The sequence below is a fragment of the Zea mays genome, chromosome 4, assembly GCF_902167145.1.
Source record: "Zea mays cultivar B73 chromosome 4, Zm-B73-REFERENCE-NAM-5.0, whole genome shotgun sequence".
Taxonomy (NCBI): domain Eukaryota; kingdom Viridiplantae; phylum Streptophyta; class Magnoliopsida; order Poales; family Poaceae; genus Zea; species Zea mays.
In genome coordinates this window covers 56,360,565-56,373,987 of record NC_050099.1, presented here as the reverse complement: position 1 = coordinate 56,373,987, position 13,423 = coordinate 56,360,565, and the positions used below count along the sequence as shown (strand labels likewise).

General features: G+C 44.2%; 1 long non-coding RNA gene across 1 annotated transcript; it reads left to right on the top strand.

Moving 5' to 3' along the window:
• The first annotated feature begins 4,318 nt into the window (after positions 1-4,318).
• LOC103653269 (uncharacterized) lies at positions 4,319-6,039 on the top strand. Its single transcript, XR_002268715.1, has 3 exons — positions 4,319-4,703; positions 4,793-4,882; positions 5,327-6,039. It is a non-coding gene; the product is annotated as an uncharacterized lncRNA (long non-coding RNA).
• Positions 6,040-13,423: the final 7,384 nt, after the last annotated feature.

Below are 13,423 nucleotides of genomic sequence, written 5' to 3'. Positions count from 1 at the left end.
CACGCTCCCTCTACGCGCCTGCCTCCTCCTCGGCCCGGATCCCGCTGCCAGCGCCTAATATGGAGATGAAGGCATCGGCCTTCGATGAAACCCTAGCCGCCGTCTTGGACCACCTCAAGCCCCACATCGTCGGCACCTTCCTCCCCCCTTGCTGCGCCGGCCCTCAATCTGCGTCCGCGACAGGTACCCCTCTGCCCTGGATCGTCGCCTCCGCCCTCGATCCACGTTCGCGTCCATGTTGTGGCGTCTGCAGTCTCCATGGAAAGCGAGTCCGCTTGTGGATTGGGCACCCCTCTGCCCTAGATCGCCGCCACCGCCCTCGATCCGCGTCCGCACTCCATCCCTTGCCACAGACCGAGTAGGAACATGAAGCGTCGATAGATCCACTTTGGGAGAAAAGGAAGGTGACCGACGACAACGACAGAGATGAAGAAGAAGCTTTGTCTGGGGCATCACTTTCCTCTAGTGAGATGCACGCTACCTCTGGTCTCCATTGCGATGCCGCTTTGTTGCGCACATACGATTTGCGGCGACGATCAGAGCCACGTACAGCCGCCGCTGGGATGATGAAGACTACGACACCGTGGAGGGCCGCAGGCACGACATCATACCGCCCACCACGCCGTCGTGCCGGCCGGACTCATCATACCACCCACCACCAGCACCGCCCATTCAGGACCACGCGTGGCCCTCGCCACGCCATGCGCCACCGTTGGCCTCCTCAGGTGGGCCTTCCTTTAGAGAATCCTCAGATCTGAGGCCATCGCCAGATCTAGAGGCGACAACGATTTCCCCGAGTTCGAGATCCATTGACCACAACAAGACCTGAAGGACACTGGTGCTGCCTTCATTCCATCCTAGACGAACCTCGGCCCCCAGATCAGGTTCGATTCGTAGCTATCCTTTGCTCCAATGACTTCTGGATGCTTGGGGCACTTGCACAGCTGAACCACATGTGCTACGCTTGATTTGGTTTTGGGGTGAGTTAGGGTTTCTGTATCCTTGGAGATAATTGTAACCAATGTTGTTAGTTAGCCTCAAGTGTGTTAACCTTGACTTCTTGAAGTGTTGTGCACAATATTCGTTAGACTTGAACTAATATATTACTTTATATGGTTTAGTGAAACACGATGTAGTATATGTTGAACACAGTTTACTCACTGAGCCGACAAATAGAACTAAGCTGGCGTGGTTTTAAACCTTTGCGTGCTGAATTATTTATGCAAAAAATTTGCCAAGACTATTTTGAGCTCTGATGACGTTGGCTAAACTTTTACTTATTATTATTTTTTGTAGTTTCCAGGTAAACCTTTTACCTATTTTATCGGGTGTCATGCTTTGTTCTTGGAGTCCAACTATTTTGATCCTATTGGGAAGGCAAGGTCCGTTTGTGGCATTAATTTGCATGACATGAGGTGTTGTGGAAATCACTTGATTGCAAATGAAAAAAATAGATTCACATGATGTACCGTGCAGATTTCCTGGCCACTAAGTTTTCCGTTGCCATCATCTTTATTTTGTAGCTTGGTGTATGATAAAGTTGCAATAGAAACATCAAAGAGACAGAACTCTCTATTGCTGACGCTGTTTCGGTGATTCGGTGGAGCCTTCTTGCAGTTTGTCTATTTTTATATGACAAGTCACTGTTAAGTTTCATGCTGCTTCCAGCTATTTACCTTATTCTATGAAGCAAATGTTTATATGCATACTATGTTACCTGAGAAACATTAAAGTACTTGATGTACCTAAACACATTTTGTTTATTGATGTGTAGTGATCTAGCATTATTGTCGATATTAATATTTATATTGCTGGTAGCTTCTACTTTAACTGATCTCAATGGGGCATTTGGGTGGCTAGCAATTCACATTGATAATTTAGAAGTGAATTTCAGGTGTACATTTGATGGCCTCCGATATGGTGGTGCCTTCAATCCTCTGCAATGCGCAATAATGCTGCTCAGGAGGGTATTAACGGCTCAACATAGATGACCTCCTCGGAGTCATGTTTCTAATTATCTACACTATGATTCTCCTTCTGTTGATAAAATATTGTTTTATTGTCCTGTGAGCTAATGATAACAGTGATGGTAAGTAAATATTGTCCATGCATATTCTCATCACAGATGGCTGAAAAACTCCCAGTGCTGCTACGCTACCAGAGTCTTCATGTGCATACTTACTTCAAGAACTCAAGGTACAGAAAGTTTTCTCAACAGAAGAATATGTATCTGATTGATTCCAGCTGAAATGCTTACTAAACTCACTGTGTCGCTTTAAATGATATGGGATGAAGTTGGGCAAGACCAAAGTGAAAGTGAGAGAATACCCGAAGAACTTCTTGTTGGACGAACTTGGAGAAACCAATACTAAAACTCAGTGCCAACCGCTCGCAACAGGCAATTTAGGTCGATGTGCTCGCACGCTGTGTGACCATGTCTGAGCACTCCCCTCCCACCCAATCGCTTCCCACGTCATGCCGCCACATCGAGAATTTGTACACAACTCAGGTTGATGCCCATTTTACTCTGTTATTGAACCTCTGCTTTTCTGCAGACCTAGGTATGCTAGAAGTAGGTAATGGTAGCATGACCTTAGCAGAATATCGCTCACATTTTAGCATTTGGGTTGTCATGAAGGTAAGTTTTCACTGAGATTGGACCGATGTTGTGTCATCATATTTTGAGTAAAGCGTTTGACCGAAGAATTTTGAAAAATAAAAGTCTGTAGTTCATTGAAGGTGATAATTGGTATGCAAGTATTACTATTATTGATTCTCCACTTACTAATATTACATTTGGATAAGAGGAAGGAGATATCCTAATTCTAATGGGTTAACTGCTAGCAGTTCCTTATGTACTGTTATGCTTCAGGCCCCTCTATTAATTGCCTCATGTGGAAAGAGGGTGTGATGATCTTTTGTTGTTTTTGTAGCGAGAAGCTCAAAGAAGGGGAAGACATCTACATCTATCAGTAAGTGATCCAGTTTAGTAGATGAATCACCGCTATGGGTGTTTTTCTATTCTTGAATAGGCATGTGGTTCTATTGATGGTTGTTTGATGTTTGGTATATTGTGTTCTGATTGTAGGGGTGACAAATCCTTTTGCAGCACAGAGTGCAGAGAAAATTTCATGGTAGACGAGATGGAAGGTGAGCCAGAGAGTATGTATAATCAGATCAATTTTAGACTTTTTTTTTTCACTAACCACTTATCCATAGCACACTTGCGTTTATTTGAGATATGTGTCGTCATTTTGTGTTCATCGGCTATCGCTATGAAGATGACCACAGGGTTCTTGTTTATGAGTTCATCCTCTAGAATGTATTGGGTTGTCGCCACGAAAAAACACACGAAGACATAAATTCAAATAATTTCTGGTGCTGTGGAGTATTCATAATTATGTGCTTTTGTTAAATCCTTCATGTACCATAATTCTTACTGCTTGCAAGCCCTTTTAGAATGTGACTTTAGGATGTAGAAATTGGTGAAAGGAGACAAGAAATTATTCTCTAAACTACTATTTTTTTATAGGCAAGGGAGGCTGGAAGCACCTTTTTTGCATGGGAGCTGCATGCAGAGAAATTATTGGCAGAAAACAAACTTTGACCAGATTCTTGAATGTGCCAAGGAAATAAGGTATTAATTGGGACCTTCTGTTTATACAATAAAAATATGATGTGTGACGCATGTTCTGCTCATCATGTCAGTTAAATGCTCATCATGTTTCTTAGGCTTTCATAGTTATATCTACATCTGTGTGAAATTTTTGTACTATAAATTTGTGCCTTCTCTTGCAAATTAATGCACAAAAAGGTGCTAACTTGCTCCCAATTTTTTTGGTGCCATGAACAAGCTTCGCTTGCTGCAATTCCTGTGCTGCTTGGCGCCACAAAAGGAGCAGAGGTGTGGTGAGCATGTCTTCAATTACCAGCAATCTATTTAAAGTAAATGTTCATTACTCGGTTCCAGGGGCGGATCTGCGGCCGGGGCTGCATGGGCTACAGCCTCGGTCGCGACCCAGTAAATACATCTACAGGGAATGAGGGAAAAGGCCCAAGCATCCAGCCCAGTCGCTCTCGCTCGCCCTACTCGTCCAGCCGGCAGCCGCTCGCCCAGCCGCTGCTTGCCCACCGGCCGCCGCTCGCCCAGCCGGCAACCGCTGTCTGCCTGCCGTCGCTCGCCCAGCCGCTGCCGCCGCTGCTTGCCCAGTCTAGGTCTAGCCGCCGTCCTGCCCAGCCGCTCGTGGCTCGTCCAAGTGTCCTGCGCGCGGATCTGAGCAGGCGACCGCTGTTGGGCAACTGCTAACACATATTTGCTAGATGTAAACTGTAAACTCTGACTCTGAGTTGAACTTTTGGTGCAAACATGTGCCATGTTGATTAGTGATTATATGGTGAACTGGAAGCTTTGTGCTGTCACATGCTCTTGTAATTGACTGCATTGAGTGTTAATTAGTGGTGTTTCTATTTTTTTTCTGTCTGTTGGTTTCATAACTGATAGCTTTATTTGAAGAGTTTTCTTTCGGTTTCCTTGAAAAATATATTAATACAAGTTTTTTTTCCAGATTTGCTTGCTTTGCAGGGAGCGGGGTCATAGTCTAAAGAACTGTCCTAACAAAAGCGAGGGAAATTTGAAGAAATTTGCTATAACTGTGGTGAATCTGGACACTCTCTTTCCAAGTGCCCCAAGCCCATTGAGAATGGTAATCCTCACACACACTCATTGTAGACATTCCGGGTGCTCTATGCCTGCTAGCCGTGTTATCATTGCTTATGTGGTTTCTATGTGTAGGGTTACGAATTTTGCAAGCTGCTTTATCTGCAATCAGCAAGGGCATTTGAGCAAAAACTGCCCTAAAACAAACATGGCATCTATCCAAAGGTATCATGATACTCATGCCTTCTCAATTCTCATGATACTGCGAATGGGCATGGCTTCGATTATGGGAAACAAATATAACATGTGCTCATGCCTAACATGAAGTGTTTTTGGTTAATTATCATTCTTTTTAGTTGCCTAAAATGGAGAAAAAAGAAGATTGTATTGTCTCTGCCACTCGTCACTGGGAAGTCAGCCCCCCTTTAACTCATTTCTGGATCCGCCACTACTCGGTTCCCTTGTTAACTGTGTTGTACAAGTGTTTCAAACTGTACATAATGCTTATAAATATTTTTGCTCCTTTCATTACTCGGCTACTTTGTTACCAGCAATCTAGATGTTTCAACTATATACCTAATCATTGACCATTTCTAAATGAATGCACTTGCTAGAAAATTATTTGTTCCTCATGTTTTTCTTCTCATCCTGCCTATTGGGATCTTGCAGCTGATCACTCTTAAAAAACTGACGGGTCCTGGTGTGAGTGGCAGAACTATTGGATAGGATCGCCCTGAGGGAACTCAACATCACCACTGTTGTACAAAAGTAGGCCAATTGACATATGCACTTTGTTCATTTATGTTGGTCGATTCTACCCAGTTTAAAGAGAGACTAAAATGTGGGCGTTGTTGCTGGTATTGGAGCTTAATCACATCCTGATTATTCAAGATAAATATAGTGATCAAATGTGACATGTTTATTCAAGATAAATATATCCTGTTACTGAACAGATACAATGGATTCAACTTCAGTCAAGACCAATATACAATGGATTTGGCTTCAGTCAAGACTAGATTGCTTCATATCCATGCTGGCCCTATGGTCCAGTAACATTATTTCCACTTTGAAAATTGAAAATGATAGTATTAGTGTATTACTATTGTACATTGTTTTATGTACATGTTTTTTGATTTTGCAAATAAAAAAAAATTGTGCTGCAGTTTACCGTGAATTTGATGGTCTAGCTTATTTAATACAGAAGGTAAGCATGTAAGCTTTTGTTAGGTAAGTACTCCAAGTTAAGTAATTTCTCATCTTCATGACTGCAGAAACCAAGAAGTATGACTAAGTTTCTGTGATCAGAATGCCTTCGTTTCTATACTTCTGGATCACTTGAACAAATGTGACAGTTGCTAAGCTTTTTTATAATGTTTGTCACACTGATTTTACATATTATAGTGATGTTTGTCGTTTCATATCTATGTTTCATACAATTTTTTTATTTTCGTAGCAACGCACGGGCACATACCTAGTAAGGTGAAGAAGCTCCAAAGTCGTTGCTAAGGGGATGCAAAGCTTAAATGCCACCAAAATAAAAGGTGAAGAACCTCCAAAGTCGTTCCTAAGAGGATGCAGAACTTAGATACGACCGAAATATAAGGTGAAAAAGCTCCAAAGTCGTTCCTAAGGGGATGCAGAGCTTAAAGACTCCAAAGACATCCCTAAGGGGATGCAGAGTCTTGGGTGTTCCAGTGTGGGTGTGTGTGTGTGTTAGGCATAACCATCATATTGTATCATATCATCGCACCATTCCACATAACATTGCATCATACATCATATCGCATCAACAACAAAGATTGGGTACGAAGCAGACCTTCGGCAATAAATTGTTGAATGGAAATGTGCTGAGGCATGGACAAAACCTTCGACCAATACAATTTTATCAGGAAAAATCTATTAACAGTATCACACAACAGAGCCGCCATAAAAAGGATCTTATTTCTTTACGAAGCATGAAAAGAAGGGAAGGTGTTTTTTCGTCGAAGGCTCAAAAAACGCTATGTGCGTAAATTTCATGCATCACAAAGAAATATATTACATTAATTTACATATCTGTTAATTGTCTTATACACAGAATGTTACATTGTATCATTACAACAAAAGCCTAATCTTCTTTCAGAATTTTCTCCGCGGCCTCATTCAGCAGCCTGTCGATGACTTCGTCGACGATGGAATTAGCGACGCTCATTACATCCAGCGCTTCTTTCATGACGGGATCGACCTGGGGGTCTGTAAGACCTAAAATTAGTAGAAAAAAATTATATCATAAAGTAATAAAATAAAGAAATAAGAATATCGAGGATAGTATTTCCAGAATTTCCAAAAACCCTTGAGAATTTATTAAGATCCTTCCCATTTATAACCCATTTAATAATATTAAGTTAAGCAACCATTAAAAATGAAGAAAATGCATCCCTTGCTTTTCACTTTGGCTAAGGCATTTTATTGAAGACATAACTTGGATTTGACCTTAGAATTTTAAATGAAAACGTAAAATAGAAATTGAGAAAAGGAATTTTAATGAAGTCATTTGTTTCTCCCATGAATAAATAATAAGGAAAAGAATCAATAATAATATTGTAAACAGTAAAGTCTATATTAGGATTAATTTTGGCACTTAGAAAGTTGAAATTCAAATTTGAATAAATTTGAATTTGGAATAGAGATTTGAAAATTTAAAAGAAATTGAAGTTAGAAGAGAAATTAAAAAAAGGGGAAATGGACAAACTGGACACTGGGCTGAATTCCCTCCCCCTTAGCCCATTCCTCTCACCGCGCGGCCCACGAAGATAAATGTGTCGACATGTGGGCCTGAGCCGTCGGTCGCTTCCCCCGCACCTGCGTACTCCCTCTCTCGCTGATGTTGTGGGGCCCACTTCTCAGCTTCTGTGCACTCGCGCTCAGGTCACCGGGCCACCGACTTGTGGGTCCCATGTGTCTGATCCATCTCCCACCGCATTTCTGCCGCAACAGATTCCGAATCAAGCGCTAGAAACTCGGACTTGGGTGAGATTGTTGCGCCCGCGGCTCACCTGGGACCTCCGCTCCTCCGCACAACCGGACGGTTCTGACACCGACGCATGGACCCCACCTTGTCAGCTTCAGCGTCCCCTTCGGATCCCAACAGAACCGCGGCAAATCCGCCGCCGTGGGCTCCGCGCGATTCCGGCCAAACCCCCATCGCAGACTTGATTCTAGCTATAAATTACTCGGCCCCGCGACACCCTCATCATCCTAGTAGGACGGTCATCATAAGTGTGAGGAGCGACGAGAGTAGAGAGAGGGAGGAAAAGGGAGGAGCCCGCCGCCATCGTCGACCAACGCGTACGCCACCGCGGAAGTATTCCTGCTGGACCCCGTGGGCCTTCAGGACACGCCGGGCGCGTTCGTGACCTCGCCACGTGCGATTGGTGGTTGGGGCACAGTGAATTGCTCACCGGCGGGCCAGCCCTGCCACGAACTCGCCTCACGCCGCGAGTAGGGTGCTCGTCGCCTCGTATCCCGGTATTGAACTCTTTCGATCTGTCCGCTCTCGTCTCCTCTTCGTATTGCACCGATCGGGGGTCGAAATTTTGTAGCAGAGGGGGGGGGGGATTAGCGTTGCTCCGGCGAGTTTCCGCCGCGATGGTGGGCGGCGCCGCCGTCCGCTCGACCGAAAGGTAGGGGGAGTGCATCTAGTCGTTGGTCCGTCCATGAAGGGCCACGATTAGAGGATGGGGGTATCGGTTCGTGACCGTTGTTGAGCCGTCGGATGGGGATCGTCCGCGCCACGATTTCAGGTCGATGTTTTAAATCTGTGCCGTCGATTCCAAATCGTGTGGCTGTTGATACGTACCGGTTCGGACTAATATCAGAACAGATCTGGGTCGTTCGTTTCTAATCGGACGCCTGAGAATCCGCGATACCCCTTCGGCCCTGGCTTTCTTTCTAAAGAGCCCCTCGGTTTTGTTATAATTAACCTGCTATCCACTGCGGGATTAGCCAGAGTCTAGGAACAATTTGCACGCGACACCCTGCGCTTCTCAGGAATTATGTGCCTGGTCCAGGATCTCTAGGAAATCAGAAATTAATAAAGAAAATGAATTTTTGGGTATAAAAATAAATCTAGGAACTTGCCTAATTCATATTAAATTCATTTTAACTCCAAATTGACCCGTTCTAGTTTCTATAATTTAGTATTAATATTGTTTATCACATAGTACCTTTGTTTAACCATGAAACTTGAATTAAAATTGCTCAATTGAATTAATCTATTCTAGGTGCTAAATAATTTTAGAAATTCATAACTCAATATCCGTAACTCCGTTTTGATCCGTTCTAGTTGCATTAGTCTCACAATAATATTTATTATCATTTGGTAACTTTATTTTGTCATGAGATATAGGTTAAAATGTTGCACTTAATCTATTATATACTTAACCACGTGGATCTTCGGAAGACCATAACTTCATAACTGTAACCCCGAATTTAGCGATTCTCGAACCCATCATCTCTTAGCGGCGCGTAGATTATTATTACACAATCTATTCTTATGTATGGTGTGATGTTAATTTTGCCTATACACTGTTTTTTGTATTGCTACGTCTAGCGCGAGGTTATGAGTCATCTGAAGATCATCCTGTTACCTGGAATCTCAAGTCCCAGGCTAGTTGTGCCCTTGATCACTTCTTTTTACCCACTCATGTTCTGATTAATCATAATGATCTGCATAGGTTAATTTTGATGGGACCCAATAGGTTACCCTATTTGTTTATCTTTATACCTTGTTTACCACTGAACTTTTTGGGTAGTACTTGCTAGTGCTTTATGTGGTTTTGGGTATGAAGATACATTATTCATGATCACACTTTTATTATCTGTTTATTATTACTATTCATGATAAGATCATTATGTTAATTGGAACATGGAGCGACCACCCGGGAAAACAGTGCTACCACAAGGGTTTATGGACGCCCTTGGCTGATTAATTAGGAAAGCTAGTGGAGGACTACCTTACCCGAAAGGGGCAAGGGCAGTAGGGGAGTGGTCAGTGTAGGGAGGTCCTTGGGATGATTTTGCTGCGATGGCGATCATGCGAGGGATCCCTGCATTGGAGCTTCCTATAAACTGTAGCGGGTTTTCTGAAGCTAGTGGAACTTTGTAAAGGCCTCGTAGTGTTACCTTGCCTCGCCTCCTCGGTAGAGGTGTATGGGAAGTCGCGATCCCTTGGCAGATGGGTAGCATGACTTGTGGGTAAAGATGCGCAACCTCTACAGAGTGTAAAACTGGTATACTAGCCGTGCTCACGGTCATGAGCAGCTCGGACCCTCACATGATTAATTTATGGAACTAAATTCAATTTGTCATATGCATTGCATCGCAGGTGATGTTATTACTTTTCTTAATTGGGTTGATATTTACTTATACTTAGTAACTGCTAATAAAATTTTGACCAACTTTAAAAGCAATGCTCAGCTCTAACCATCCTCTTTGGTAAGCCTTACACTTCACGTGAGCTCCCACCTTTGGCGAGTTCATGCACATTATTCCCCACAACTTGTTGAGCGATGAACGTATGTGAGCTCACTCTTGCTGTCTCACACCCTCTCATAGGTCAAGAACAGGTACCGCAGGATGAGGCGCATGGAGGATGCTGTGGCGAGTTCGTGAGAGGTCTAGGCCGTCGTCTCCCAGTCAACTTTGGGTTGCTGGACCGTTGTCTCTTTATAATGTAATTATTTATTTATTTTGTATAGAACTCCTGTTATGTAGTAAAGATGTGAAATTCGATCCTGTGCCATGATTCATCATATGTGTGAGACTTGGTCCCAGCACACCTGGTGATTATGTTCGCGCCCGGGTCTTGGTGCCCCGAAACCCGGGTGTGACAGGGTCGTATGGCTCGGGAAGCGGTGAGAGTTCAGCTGTAGTAGACAAACTGTTAGTCCGAAGCCAGAAAATAAACACCGAAGCTAAAATTCAAAAATAATACCTATACGCCTGGCGCGCTCGGCAACTTCTTCGACTCGTTTTGCTTCTTCTCGAGCATCGTGGGCTTCTTTTTCATTTTTCTTTATGATTCCATTGGCCAATTCTCGGTCACCGTTCACCCAGACATCGGAATAAAATTTTCCGCCCACTAAAGTAGCTTCGGCCGAGGGGTCTTTTGTGTCGTCTGTGGAGAAGGCGGCTTCGGTCTGGGCTGCAGCTTTAACATGGTCACAACCAGGCTTCTTCAGAATTGTTGCAACCCCTCGCGCGCCGGCAAATGCACAAATGTCCCCGTGATCACTGATGATCTCTTCAAAAGCTTCGGCTTCTCCGCTTATCCAATCAATAACTCCCTCGGGGTCACCTCAAATGAAATTCTCTTCGGAAGAATATGCACCCACCTTGGCAAAACTGGTTTTCAATTTTCTTACGCAATCCAAGGTTTTCTCAAAGCATCTCTCCTTGGATTCGCGAAGCTCCTCAACATTCTTCTCCAGCCTAGCATTTGACCATTCGCTTATCTCTTGCTTCACTTTTGCGACATCGAAATTTTCATTAGCCTCGGCAAGTTTTTTCTGAAGGCCTTCAACTTCGGCTTTATGAGCTTCAGATTGAGCATAGAATTTCGCTTTGTCTTTTTTTCACTTTGTCTACCAATGAAAGCAGGATTTTTATCTTTTTCTAAGGCTTCATTTCTCAGCTTGATGACCTCTGACAGTCTGACCGAAGGTTGCTAAGGGCTATCTGGCAGCTTTCATCTTTGGCACTCTTCTGCGCCCTCAAAGCGTTGCTAAGAATTAAGCCCTGCAAAGAAGAAGGATAAAGGATCATCATGAGAATAAAAGACAAGAAAATATATTTTTAAGTCCATAACTTCCGTACCTTCAGACTGTTGTACGCAAGACTGTCTGTGAGGTCATCCTTCGACATGGCAGAGAGACCAACTTCAAGCTTCGGAAATCCCATATTTTTGGCCATCACCTGGAAAACGGATATTTCTTTGTTGTCTGGGAGACAGTATAAGAAATCATCTTCGTCGGTACCATTGTACACCAAGGCCCCTTTGGATATTTTAGTTCTCGGGCGTAGTGTCTGGCCTCCACGATTTCTTCTTCAGACAATCTTTTTCCCGAAGCATGTCGAATAATAAAGTCAAGATCTTCGGACAGTGCTTCAGGAATAGGAGATTTAGCTTTTTCGGGCGTGTCTTTCTTCTCCAGAGCTAAGCCAGCCTCTGGAGATTCTTGTTCAGTTCCTTGCCCAGTCTCAGCAAACTCTATCTCGGTGGGCACTAAGGGCCCAACTTTGGTCTCGACGCGACCTGTAGCAGCTTCGGCAATTTTCTTCACAGAGGTAGGAGTTAATGCCCTTGTCGTCTCCATGACAGCGTCTAGCACACATGCCATCCTCCTCCTCTTGGGAGTTATTGCAGGAGTTTTTGCCACCTTCGGCAATTCTGGCTCCAGTGGTCCTGTCATTTCCTCTTGGTCTGGTTTCTCGGTTGCCTTTCCTTTAGCTTCGGCAGTGAGTTTCGGCACTTCGGTCGATTCGATTACAGAAACCTTTGGCACTGCGGCCGATTCTTCGGCGCTTCGGCCGGCAGGACCATCTTGTTCTGCATCGGCAGTGGAAGATGTCCCTTCACCAAGCTTCGGTATTGTGGTCGTTTCAATGTATCTTGACCGGTGGGTCAAGACCTTGATCTTTTTGTCCTTCGGCACAACAGAGATGACCGAGGCGGCAGTCTTCCTCTTCTTCCCCTACTTCTCACGAGGGGTAAGTGTAGTCCGGGTACACAAAGCCGATAACATCAAAAACTCTGTTCAACCTTTTCTTGCCCCATCCTCCGAAGGCTGAGGTCAGGGCATCATCTTCGGCCCTGTTGTACGCTCCAAGTAACTCATCGCTAGTCGCCTCAACACATGTTAGTCAGTCATCATTTGGCTCGTCAAACTGGTTTCTATATCTGAAGGTGTATTTCAAGTAAACTAAGCCACCTTGACTGGACCAGGCAGCAGTCTCCTTCGACATCTCCCAGTCATGCACAAGTGGCCACACTCTGTAGGCTTCTCCTTCGACATCTCCCAGTCATGCACAAGTGGCCACACTCTGTAGGCTATGTGCTCCTGAACCAGGTCTCTTGTGCCAATGAAGGCACAAACATTGTTGAAAGCCTTCTAGCATGCTTCGGTATCGTTCCCAAGCGCAGTAGCCGGCCTTCTGAAGCCAAAGCGAGACCAGATAGGGCGTTGGATAATCCCCTTTATGTCCTCTCTTTCAATCATATTATTTTTAACATAAAACCATTCTTCCATCCAGACTCCTGGCCACCTTTTCCGAAATGTTGGAACTGGATAACTTGCATCAGAACGAGGAACGAAGCCATAACAACCGAAATTGTTGTGATACTGCTCTTTGCCAGTGGCGTTCGTCTCGTACAGTAGTTCGTGCATGTTGCAGAAGCACTTTGCGCTTGGTTCTAGCCCTTGGCTCCTCACTGCCCAAACAAAAATATTCATCCTAATTATAGCTTCGAGAGCAATCTGATGAAGGAAGATCTCAAATGTCTTCAGCACTTCAACCAAAAATCTGCTCAATGGAAACCGAAGACCTGCTTTCATGAAGCTCCTATAGACTACAACTTCATCCTCCTCGGGTGCAGGAGCGACGCAGTCCCCTCCAGCTCTTACAATAGACATATCACGAAAATATCTACCCTTCATGGCATCAATTTGACTTTGCTTGATGGACGACTTTCCGAAGATAGTATGACTTGGCCGCCAGGGCCAATCT